Below are 13,759 nucleotides of genomic sequence, written 5' to 3'. Positions count from 1 at the left end.
TGAGCTACTTGAGGGTAGGAGGGATCTTCAGATGCTGGATTGGTGGGCTGAGGCAAATTTTGTGAGATTCAACAAGGGCAAGTGCTGGGTCCTGCACTTGGGTCACAACAACCCCATGCAGCACTACAGGCTTGGGCATGAGTGGTTGGAAAGCTGCCCGGCAGAAAAGGACCTGGAGGTGTTGGTCGACAGTCGTCTGAACATGAGCCAGCAGTGTGCTCAGGTGGCCAAGAAGGCCAACAGCATCCTGGCCTGTATCAGAAACGGCGTGGACAGCAGGAGTAGGGAGGTGAATGTGTCCCTGTATGCAGCACTGGTAAGGCTGTACTTCAAATCTGTGTGCAGTTTGGGAGGCCCCTCATTACCAGAAAGACATTGAGGTGTTGTAGCATGTCCAAAAAGAGCAATGAAGATGAAGAGAGCAAGTCTCCTGAGGAGAGGCTGAGGGAGCTGGGGTTGTTCAGTCTAGAGAAGAGGAGGCTGAGGGGAGACCTTATTGTTCTCTACAGCTACCTGAAAGGAGGTTGTATGGAGGTGGGAGTCGGTCTCTTCTCCAAAGTAACAAGTGATAGGATGAGAGGAAGTGGCCTCAGGTTGCACCTGGGGAGGTTTAGGACATTAGAAGAAATTTCTTCACCAAAAGGTTTGTCAAGCACTGGAACAGACTGCCCAGGGCAGTGGTGGAGTCACTATCCTTACAGGTATTTAAAAGAAGTGTAGATGGGTGCTCAGGGACATGGTTTAGTGATGGACTTGGCAGTGCTGGGTTAATGGTTGGGCTTGATGATCTGAAAGGTCTTTTCCAGCCTAAATGATTCTGTGATTAAATGGTGAGAGGAGTTGGCCTATATGTATACCTTTCTTCTTACCTAGTTTGTAATACCAGCAAGCTAAATTTTACTGTTATCTTACTTCTTTTACGTTTGGGGTCAACAAAAAGATGTTGCTCCTCAGCTCTCATGCGCTGTGTTTTTATTAGGTAACCTAAAAACTGAGTTCAAGCTAAAACTCCACTAAGGTTAGGATTCTCACTGACAGGTTCATCAACAAGTTGCTTCATGATTTACCAACCCAGTCTCACCTGCTTTCCACCAGAGCTGAGATCCCTGTGCTGTTATCATGCAGACACACCAACTAAGAATAAACACAAAAAGAAAGAACGAAAATATACTGTACATTTACATACTACTGAAGTTACAATTGCTCCCATAAGTGGCTTTTAGAAAAGTAAACTGAATTCTGATATTATCTCTAAGACTGATGACAACATTATCTAGGCATCTATATAATAATTTGCTATCTATATTCTTTCTTTACCAGAAGGTATTGATTTTATAACTGTATTGTCCCTATATCTAGATTTTCCTGAGGCAAATTTTTAGTTTCTTAGTCAGCCAAAATCACTATTAGTTCCAGCACATTCAAAAAGAGTTCATCTTTGACATTTTCTGGAAAAGGCTGTCATCTTAATAGCATACATAAATCAAGGGATGATAATAAGATCCCAGACAACTGTTTATGGAAAAAAATTATCTACTTAAACGGATTCCAATTGTGAAAATATCTGTATGTCTTAGCAATGTTAAGGCGTATTTGTTTGAAACAATCTTGGAAAATTTGTGCCAAAGAACATCCCACCATAGAATGAACAGGAAGGACAGAGTGACACAAAGTTTATGAACATTTTAATGTTTTTTTGTTCTTGTCTGTTCTCTAAAGCACTGATTTCAGAGCTCTCTTTTGCACCCTGTTGATAGCCTACCCTGGTCATCCCACTGCAGTCCTTAAAGAAAATTATGCTGACCTTCTGAGGAGGAAAGGAGAAATGCCCAATAGACTGTTTTTCAGATACTTACAGATCACAGGAAGTGGTAGAAACTCAAATTAGCCTTAAACAAAATTTTTCCCAACCTTCAAGTAAAATAAAATTGGATAGTATCACCATGGAGCACAGACTGTGCAAAGAGTCTGTTCAAGGGCAAAAGAAGCAAAGATACTTTGCAGATACCTTCTTGCAATGGCTTGTTCCCGTCACTTCGGTACATTAGTCCTGACTATTGTGGAACGAGAGGTGTCTTAATCCTAATAGCTTCTTCCCTTGCAAGTAAAGACAAATCTGATGCCCATTTCTTAGAGAAAATCATAACTTTCTCCATTAGGTAGGTGGTTTTGTTATACCTGTTACCTTCAAACAGGACTTCTATATAGATGCCTTTCCAAGTTATCAATCCGGTAACAGTCTATTTCCTGAGAGCATCAAATGACTTTCTGTCCATTGAATCCCCCCATTGTCAAAAAGTATGTTTTTCTAAGAAAGAAGACTGGGCAGTTAGTATAAATAGATTCAACCATTGTATGCAAAACAGGACCAAAACTACTAACGGCTCCCAGGTCTTAGAAGGTATGAATTAGAGGACCAAGCCTTTTATACGATACACACTTGTTATTCTTCATGTGCAAAGGACTTTGAAACAGTTGAAAATGAAGTTTGTTACCCATTTGGTGGAAAAAGTAAGCAGACACTTAGTATCATCTTGTGTATACTGGAGGTTTACTTATACTATCATCTATATGTTTGTGTGGCACCTTGAAAGCAGCATACAAATATATTAAATATCATCAGTGGCAGGAGGCTTCACTTTGTTCCTGATTTTTTCCAAGCAGTCAGGTGCTACTTGGAAACATCTAGCGTCCAGTTGTGTGCAGGAAATTTTTAGATAGATGTGATTTCTGTGAAAACATTCTCATTGTAGCTGTTCTTAAATGTCACAAAGACCATAACAGTAATTGCTTCTGGAAGATGGGCCTTTCCTTTCGAGAAGCTTTTCACCTGAAGAAATATTAGGCTTAAATTTAGTAGTTAACAATCCTGATCCTGAGCAACACATGGTTAAATACCTCTGAGTACTTGTACCTGTCAATATTTTTGTCCCTACATTAAAATTGTACTGATTATAGTTGCCAAATAGAAGTCAATTTTAAACATCAACACCTGAATACTTATGGCAACTTCAGAAAAATATTAATTACAGTTTGGAATTATCAAAATCAGAGAAAGACCTGGGGAATAGTATTAGGAAGATCTTGAGCCGTTCTTATGTAGTTTCAAATAAAAAAAATAATTTTTGGAAGGTCTTAGCTTTGTTTTTTTCCCATATAAATCGCTCTACGTATAGTTCATGATTTTTCTACATAATCAGTGAATTATCATATTAATGAAAGCCTGGTTAGAAATTAATAGGGATTTTAAGCAAATAAATACTGTGAGACAACCCCAAGCCAGGCAGGTTTATAGTTAGGATGTGACTCAGAAAGCTGAAAACTGGCGTTTTGCATTACAAGTGTGCTATCTTGCACAGTGTTCATGTTACCTTTGGCAGACATTGCAAGGGATAATCTTGCTACCTTCTCCCACATGTTAGGGAGGACTGCTCAGAGGAAGCGTTCATATTTGGTGAGATTTGGGGATGGAAAAACATTTTTTCATGAGGTTGTCTCCAAAATATCAGAGGCTGTTGCTAATCTAGTCACTTATTCTCATGCATTGTACTGTACTTCTCTGCCTCCACAGTTGTATTTTCTCTATTTGCTCTATGTAACTGTGGGTTGTTTGAGGAGTTTTTTAAATGCTTTTTTCCCATGAACTGTCTGCTGACTGCTGTTGTTATGTTCCCCCTAAGCCCTTCAAAACAAGCCTGACTTAATGCTGCCACACTGTGAATGAACTTTCACTTTTATCTTTAATTTCTCTCAATTAGCTTAGCACAAGTGGGTCTACGAATAGAAGGGAAAAGAAAAAGCACTACAAAAAGACTTAAGCAGAAATAATTCTTGCACTTATCTTGCTTATGCAGCTCCCCAGTGTATTCTGACCTCTTGATCACTGAAGAAACTACTCACCTCTACGGCCTTGTAGCCCAGGACATATGGCATTGCCATTGCTTGCAGGAGACCACAAGCTTTGCTTTGAGGTAACCAAGGACTTTTTCAGGGTTTATCTTATTTGGCTGTACCAGTAATTGTCTAATTCTTGCTACTAGATTTAGACTGAACATCTGGAAGTCTGTTGAAGACTATCTACACAGTGTGAAGGAGTACAGGCATGGGATGATAGCAGAGGAGTTGAAGGTGCAGACACAGGATAATACTGGAGGTCCGAGTATATAAAATGACATCAGTAGTCAACTGGTGGTCAGAGGAGGAGTGCAACCTTGAGAGCTGGGCAAACAAGAAGCAGCAAAGAGGTTGCAGAACTTTTACTTAGTCTATAGAAACACACATCTCACTTTATACAGAAAACTAGGATGCAGGATGGGACTGCAAACCTGTGATGAAAGGTGCAGAGTATGTTGGCAATCGTACCAAAATGCCTCTGGGAAGCATAATGATGACTCCTCATATCCCTCCAGCAAGCAAAGGCCATCTGCCAGAGATCCCAGAGGTGAGTATAACACCCAAAGAGAAGGGATATATAATGGAACATTTCTATATGTATCATTTCAACTGGCTCTAATCTGAACTATAGAGGCGTTAGCGTCATTTTGACCAGATTTATAAGGGATTAGGCTGTTAAGGCTCAAGTTAGACAAATAATGAATTATTGTCTCTGCATGCACAATGGGTTGCTTTTGCCCATAAAAAAGAATTTGAATGTAACAAGCTGGTGGAAATTCAAGCGGTGTGTTTTTGTTACTTGAATGCCGCAAATTGACAACACCTGTGCGTGGTAGCTTTGACAATCAGGCTGTAAATGGATTTACTGGTGTGACAAGGACTATTTTTTACCCGTAATTCATGGCAGTCACAGATGATGGCAGGCAGGCCTTAAAGCGAGAAGGAGTTTTAGACCGTTGATCATCCAAGTGTTATGTCTTTACCCTACCAAGTAGCTGTGCCTTCCTTTTTGTGTTGACAATCACACTTTTTTTCTCTCCTTGAAGGCTGGATTCAATGGGAAAGACTAAAAGACAAGGCGTATAACTACATGCTCTTTCAAAAAATGTTATATGACTGACAGAGAAAAAGCATTGTACTCTCAATTATAAGGTTAGTAAGTGTTATTAGAGAAATCAAGGGGACCTAACCATACAATTGTTCTTATATTGGTAGTGTAGTTAATATTCTAGCCCTTGAAAATTATCTCTGATACAGATAGCTTGCATACCGGTGTCATTATTTTTGCCTTTCTAGCTTGCACAAGAAGCTAGAGATTAATAAAAACATCCAATTTTTTTGTTACAGGTTTAATCTTTAATGAAGAATCTCACACATCTCTGCTAATTATTCATTTCCTTTATCAGCTTAGGGGTCAAAATCTTCCAAGTAGGGCCCTATCTGTAAAGCAACATTGCCTTCTGAAATGTAATGTCACTGAAGAGTCTGGTCATCTGCAAACTGAGGCTGTGAATGTTCCCTGGCAGCAGGACTGCAATATTAAAGAGCAGCAGCAGACAGTGACTGAGAGGAAAAAACAACACCAATATTTTTTAGTCTTTTCTTAGTAACAGCAGAGCACTGTAACAGTTATGTCAAAGAAAAGTGCTGCAGTAAGCAATCATATCAGGGGAAGAGAAGTATAATCCACTCATAGTATTACCAAATTGTCTTTCCACTGTTTTGCAAGGAACTTATTGGAACATTGGTGGCTGACATGCCTGAGGGACAGGATGCCATCCAGAGGGACCTGAACAAGCAATAGAAGTGGGCCCATGTGAACCTCATGAGATTCAATAAGATCAAGCATAAAGTCCTGCACCTGGGTTGGGGCAATCCCCAGTATCAATACAGGCTGGGGGACGAAGGGATCAAAAGAGGTGTGCCAACTTGAGGTACTGGTGGACGAAAAGCTGGACATGAGCTGACGATGTGCGCTCACAGCCCAGACAGCCAACTAACTGTATCCTGGGCTGCATCAAGAGAAGCATAGCCAGCAGATCAAAGGGTGTTTTTGAAATGTTTTCCTGTTAACATTTGTCCTTTTGAATTTAAAACAAACAAAAAAAAGCAAGTCAATATTTCATGGAGTAGGACACAGATTAAATTGTCATTATTTAAAAAAAAAAAAAAAAATCTTTGAGAAGGAGGGTCTTGAGAGAAAACCAGAAAGCCACAAATGTGTGAATTCCTCAACATTTTGCTATCGGATGCTTAGATCATAATTGCCACAAATGGATGCCTCCCACATACCCACATTTACCAGCTCCTTAAAGTGTAGAAAATTCTTCAGACTTTAAGAATAATATTCCTTTCAGCTTCAAAATACTCATATAAGTATCATTTATTTGGAGAATATTAACTTAATAATCCAAGAAATATGGTTTATAAGACAAAGCCCCAATATACTCATTTAATCAGAAGAAAAAATATAAGCATCACCAAAAATAAAGAAAAATACTCAAATGTTATGTGAATTGAAATATGATGGTATATAATGAACAAAGATCCCCAGATTAAAGTTTTGAGAGGATTAATGCATACTTATGAATGCCTACAGTTGTACATGATTAAAAAAAAACTTAGTAAGTAAATACTTTAATCTTATTTTATTGTTGTGCTAGAATTGAAACTGCCTTCTGAGAAGACATTTTCTTTTCTAGCATAAACAAAAATTAATATTTGAATTAAAAGAAAATACATTTAATTTTTAGTTAGAAATGTTGTTGAATTAAACAATGATTAAAAATAATTTTAAAATGGAAAATGGGACTACATGTTTCCCCTTACATTTTTTTTTTATTTTAGGATAAATTTTAACAAAGTCAAAACTTTTCTACAAAACCTTTCATTTTTGACAAATCAGTAGGCTTAGTGAGGAGCTTTGCATTAAGAAAAATTTCATTTCTGCGTGCTCCGTGTGTGTCTTTCACTATCCCTGCACTGCAACAGGTCCATAAAAGCAAACCTGATGAGAACTTTGATTCTCTTTTAAAAGCTCTGTTCTGTAATGCTGAAGTTGGTAACAGCTTTGTCATTTAATGCAATTAGCGAATAGTGAACATTTCAGATGTCACTATTCCCTTTTCGAGTCAGTGTGGCTGGCTTTTGTTGTTATTATTTAAAACTATACTGCTTTTTACCTTAGCATTTCTACATTAAGTAAACGAGAGTGACCAATATGAACCTGACTGGACCTGTTCCTTAGCGCTTTCACATTTGGCTCTTACTGATTTCTCCGAATTTGGGCACAAGTTTGGGAACATGCCGAACTTAGGATTGCTACTGTTGTGCTCACCCAGACTAACTTTTAAACACTTCCTCTAGTTCTCTGCCCAGTTTGAAGACAACATCTGAATAAAGTGATTTAGAGTTATTGGTCTCTATGCATACTAAAGTAACTCAGACTTTAAAGTTATAAAAAAAAAAAAATATATATATAAAAAAAGAAAGAAAAAAGAAAAAGAAAAAATGTTCTACAAAGCACAGTTACATTCCATGTAGCTTTGTTTTAACAGGTTTTTTTCTCTTCTGACTGAAGTGATACTTATGTGTCTTCTGATAGCTGCAGACTCTCATGATTCCAAATTCCAGATTTTCTCTGAACTTGACTTGTCCGTTTTGAATGAACCAGGACATATAAAATCTTTTTTTTTTTTTTTATTATACTGCCAAGGCTTGTCTTCCTACTGGACCATTCACAATATAAATACAAAGTGTCAGTCATCATAACCCTAAGAAATATCAAATGCTAATGTAGTAAATGAAAGCTTATTTTATGGCAGTGGACAGCACCTGTTCTGTGGTGACGGTATTGAAATTTTAACTATAATAGATTAGATAGAACACAAATATGTAATTAAAATTAGCCTGTGGTTCTTTTACACAACACTTGAGAAATTATCAAAAGCTGAACTTAAAACTCTCCTTACTGTAATTCACTTTAAATGATTATGAAACCTCAACTCTGAACAGCATTTTTGTTTTTCATTAATATGCGTATCTCTTATTACATGTACATTCCACATCATTTACTCCATAGATTTTCACACCTGGCAGTACAAATATTCTCCATGTACCCATTTTAATTAGATAGGATGCTCGAGACACTTCATAATGAGCTAATTTCTCCATGGGTTTGAGTTCATTCTATATTTCACAACTGATATCACATATGACATAAACAGCTATCCATATACCTTGACAAGAGCAGAATATGCTTATGCGTAGGAGAAACAGGGAGACATCTTGTACATCTGATTCACAGTGTGGCTTAGGAGTTCTTCAGGTCCCTATTTCACTGATGGTCTGTAGGAATGTATGTCCCTTTGAGACTGAGTCATGAAGAAACGCAACAAAGTGCTCCTTTCACATTGATCAAAGAGTCACAGCTCTAGTGAAAAGGTGTGAAAGAACAACCTGCAGGGCTTTTTAATAAAAACATTTGTAAGATGATGAACCTAAAGCAACAGTATATGCAGGGATTTCCTCTGCCCAAACCTTATACCATCTAATTTATCTTTTTAAAAAGATAGACCCTGCCAGTTCCTGACTCAGAAATAAATGTATTTAAAAATGAGGTTAGGTGTGGGTTGAGTAGATCATAATTTGTATAACTAAAAGTACATTTATTTTTAACAATGGAAGCAGAGATGACATGGAAGAAATAAGAACTTGAAAGACAATCCACAGCATGTAGCTCAGCAAGGAAATCTTACCATTGCCATGTTCAAGTACTCTCAAGTACCTGGAAAATGTCACAAATTCAGAACCCTCTGCAAACTTAAACTGCTTAACCCTTACCAATCAATTGCAAATAGTACCTTTTTCTTCCAAGTAAAATGTAACAGCTTCTGAGTCAAAATTTGGAAAAAATTTGCTGAAGTATACACAAAACATAATGTTTTACTTGTAGTTCAATGCTATTAAATAAAATTATTTACATTTTTCTTTCATATCACTATAACAATTTTTATATAGCTAGAGGAGGCAACCTGAGTTTAGGAAATTAAATATGAAGTTACACAGTTAATCTTACAATAAAAAGTGATAAATCCATCTCAGCCTTAACGAATGATGCTAGAAAAGATTTTTCCAAGACTAATTTCTGGCATACTGATATTTTTGGACAGGTGTGTCTTTTCTACACATGTTACTGATGTTGATTGAAATGAAATTGTTCTGGCCCATAATGTCATTTGATAGATCTTTGATATGGAGTCTTTGTTCTGATGGGGTGCTAGGTAAATAAAATAGAATAAGCACATAAAAAGAATCTGATTACTTATCTTTACACTTCTTATCAGAGTTGTATACCCTTATTCATCAGAATACTCTTAAAAATTTTTTTTGTTCTGATAAACATTAATTCTCCAAAGTGTCACATGCTGGATAGTAAAAAAAAATCAAAGCAAAACAAAAAACAAACCACAAATAAACAAACAAACAACAAAAAAGCAAACCCCAGAGTTGATTCTGAGAATGAAATAAACTGGTAATACATTATTCTGCCTTTGCTGAACATATATGTGTTTATCTCAGTGAGAATCTCCATCACCTTGCTGAAACGTGGAAGGGTAGGACCTTTGTGTGTTAAGTATATCTTTCCTTGTTGCTATGAAAATAGATCAAAATTTGCCTAAATTAAGAGTTTCCAGAAATCATACAATCAATAAAGACTTTTTGCATAATGCACATATCTGTTGCGTGTTTTCGAGATATGACAGAAGTCTGGTGTTCATCTTTGTTCAGCCATCCTTTTAATCCATTTGATAGCAACTCCATACTTACAATTTATAAATAAAGCTTTTCTTGAATTATAGAATGCTCCTCCCTTGTTTTAAAGGATGTTGTATGCTATAGTACCTGTAGTATTTCTAGTTTTCATTAAATATTAGTACAGCATCACTGCCAAAATAACTTTTTCCTTTTAAGGACAACCTGCAGTTTAGAAAATAGAAGTCTGGATTTTTTGAAACACAGATTCATCTTACTCCTGTTTGTTTTTTGTTTGTGATAAACAGGTTCATGTCACTGTGAAGCAGGCAACAGAATATAAGGAAAATGAAAAATCATTTTGAAAAGAGGAAAACTGTGTTTTGATTAACTTACAGAACTAAAGTACTCAAAGATATAGTTTTCAAGTTTTATAGGGATATATGACTTGATATAGTACACAGCAACGTAAAAAAAAAAAAAAAAAAAAAAGAAAAAAGAAAAAAAAAAAAGAATAGTCCTGATTTCTGTCCCATTGACATGTTGGTGCAAGAATCTGAGGTTGTGTTAATGTTGACCCAAAACTAAAATAGACCTGTTTAAACCTTTTTTAGTGTCCTTTTTCCAACTGTATCATATTTATTTACAGGCTTTCATTATCCCGGAGGATAGGTTTAATTGCTCCCACAGAAGTGATACTAAACCCTTTTCGCTGGACACCAGCTGAATCAGAAAAATGCCATTAAGCTCTCCTGCTGAATCATGGGACTAGGAGAAATCAAATAAAATCCTATCTTACTTCAGGGATTATGGTAGCAAAGAATTGCCCATTGACTTGTACAGACTTGTTTGTTTTCATCTGCGTTTAGCTTACTTTATGCCCTATAGAATAGAAAATTCTCTAGGAGATTGTGCCTGCTCCTGAGCTCATAAACTCTCTGACAGTACATCCTGCTTTTTCTCTTTTTAAGACTGTGTGTAATATGAACAATAATTAAGATAGGCTTCTATGTGTTCAATAAATTGCTGTTATCATTAAAAATAGTTACATGACAGATTTTTATTAGGAATTTTTCTTGAACATTTATATGTGGGAAAATTTTTTTAAGAAAAACTGTTTCTCCTTTAAAATAATTATTTTCTGAAGAAGGAACTACTATTTATAGAATTAAGTTTAAAAGGGAGAGTCTGTGATGGAGAAATCACAGCTGTTAACTGTTTTGCATTTAGAATTAAATTGAAATATTTCACTATTTTAAACTGTTTATTTCCTTTGTGTGTCAAAATTATTACTTTACGAAAGGTAAATTTTCTCATAAACACTTCAAAAAATTATAAACCAACCAAAACACTGAAAAGACATTCTGTATCCCCAACACTATAGGAAACAATTCCACTGTACAAAACACATATCAGACTTAGGAAGTAAAACAGTTTTACATAGGGAAAGGTCTACATCATGTGTAACAGAAGAAAGCCTTGGCCTTTCTTAGCTTTAATAATTGTTGGTAAAGAATTGGTTATAGAATGTAAGAATCATAATTTAGTGTTTAACAGATGAAGACTTCAACAGAAACAGCTAAGCATGTTGTTTCTAACAGTTCCACAGGTCTTCAGAAAATGAATGAATTAAAAAGAAGACAACCCCAAATTTTTCCTCATTTTAAGAATAGGCAGATACTGCTTTAGAATGAGGAGTGATGATACTCACCCTGAATAAAGAAGGCTTTGCTCAGTCAAAATCATATCATAGCCATAATGTGGCTCTATGAATGCAAAATGCTCAGCAATATCCAAAGCAGTCAATGTTTATGTTAGTTAAGACAAGCTGAACTTCTGCACTGTAGATGTCTACAGCCCAGCTCATCAGCCTAGGCTCCCTTCATAATAACTGGAGAGTGATCAACAGTTGTTGATTTATCCAGCTTGTTTTAGAGATCAACATGAGGATGGAATTAAACAAGTCTTAAAAGTGGCTAAATGACCTAAAGGTCATTGAGAGAATGTAGACATATATCTATAGCAGAGACACCTACATTCAGCCATGTGAATCCCAACAAGCATGTTAAAAGACCATACCCAAGAGTTATTGGTGAGAGGTTTTGAAGTTCAGAGAACAAATATCATTGAATGATGGCATCACTTACATAGGTACATTGTTCTAGTGTGACAGTTTTGGGTTTTTTTTTTTGTAAGCTTTCTTTTGTAAATAAGTTATAGAAGTCCACTGCTACAAACTACTGTAATGCAATTCTGCAGCTCAAAATAATCCTTAGATAAGTACAGGTCAGCTACAGGATCGTAAATTGAAGGGTAAGTTTCCATCACAAAACAAGGATCAAACTGTATATTTAATCAGGCTATTTACCAGACAAGCAAGAAACAGTGTTTGATGTGAGATAACTGTGATCACTTGTATGAATAAAATTAATCTGAATACATGTTTATTGTCCCTGAATCTAAAAAATGATTCATTACAGATAAGGTCTGTTGGTTAGCCATACATTTATCAAAGCTTTTATGCTTTTGTTAGGATTTGTGCAGCAGAATACTTACCTGGGCATTGTTCAGCAGTTCTCAGAGGAGTAAGCATGTTTATATGCTGCCAGAATTATCATTTCTCGGTCATTATTTTTCTTATGGGTTACCTTTTCAGTTTGGTCCCCCTGCTCAGTGATCAGAATCTTTTTACTGACATGTAACCTCTGACTTTCTTGACCTCCTCAGATTTCTATAAAATTTCCATCAAATAAAGTTACTTCTAGAACTGACTGCATGGTGGCTTAATATTACTATTCTTACACAGAATATTGGTTAAGGGCTCCACAGCACTGGAGATGGCGTTCTTTCATTACCATGGTCCCTTTAATTTTATATTTCCTCTATTGACTTACCTCATATAGCACTCTAAACGAGAGTTATTATTAGTTCTATTCCCACCTCTCCCTCCAAAAAAAGTTATATATAATGGCATGTTTTAAGAAAAATTCAAGAAATAGTCAGACTTTAATTTTCACTAGTCTCAGAAATGTCAAATATAGCATTACTTCACACAACATGAATCTTATAAAGCTCTTTCTCTAATAACTATTTAAATGCAGAAACAAAATGGATTTTTGAATGATGAACTCTGTTTTGATCAGCTGTCGAAATTCTTCTGGTCTGTGCTGCAAAAGCATAACAATGAAGCAGGAAGACAGATTACGACTGGACCAATACGCAGGTTTTAGTTGTTGATGTCTTATAATTCCAAACAGTGAAGAGAAGTGCTTATTTTCAGTACAAAGTTGTAATAGAGAACATCTGATCTTTAATATTTGGTAAGAATTGTGCATGTTTCTATTGCTTAGAAAAATAATTTATGAATAAACAACATTGAAAATACTGTAACATTTTTAATTTAGAGCACCTGTTTTTCCAGTTTCTATCCTCTGCCTTCACTACATAGCTCCAAACATACTCTAAATTGGCTGTACTGATAGTATGGGAATCAGAAAAACCAAACATTTGTGCCATATTTGGCATTAGGATGTAATCAAAATCCAAACCAAAAAAGTTTTACACCTACTGGTTTTCATAGATGTTAAACTCATTGAACACTATGAAAAATCAACAGCTCTGAAAATCAGATCATTTATTCCAGTGTCCAAAATGGATTTAGGAGTCATATTTTAGGACTCTAGGATTTAGGACTCAAATTAATTTAAATTGGTTATTTTTTTTATATTGCATCTTAGGCACTTCTGCAAATGTTAAGCATATACATTGCTTTACTTTCAGAATTCAACAGGATTATTTCTATGAATAAATCTATGTAACTACATATGTGTCTTTAGGATGATGAAATAAACCCCAAAGACCAAATATGCTAAGACATTTGGAATTTTAAGCATTGTCTCTTAAGCTTCCATACAGATTAATCATAAATGTCTTTGTATAATTCAGACCTTTATTTACTGGCATTCCTTTGGGAAAATCTAACCTCAAAAACCAAATTGCATACTAAGTACTTCAGTAAGCTATCCAGATTCGAGGGCTGAATTTCCTGTCGTTCTTTTATGATGACACTGAACATGATTGGTGTCTCTGGTTTATGAAATCTAATTCCATC

This window comes from Leptosomus discolor, chromosome Z (genome assembly GCF_034619465.1).
Source record: "Leptosomus discolor isolate bLepDis1 chromosome Z, bLepDis1.hap2, whole genome shotgun sequence".
NCBI lineage: Eukaryota > Metazoa > Chordata > Aves > Leptosomiformes > Leptosomidae > Leptosomus > Leptosomus discolor.
The sequence above is the reverse complement of the archived record's forward strand: the minus strand, read 5'-3'. Positions refer to the sequence as shown.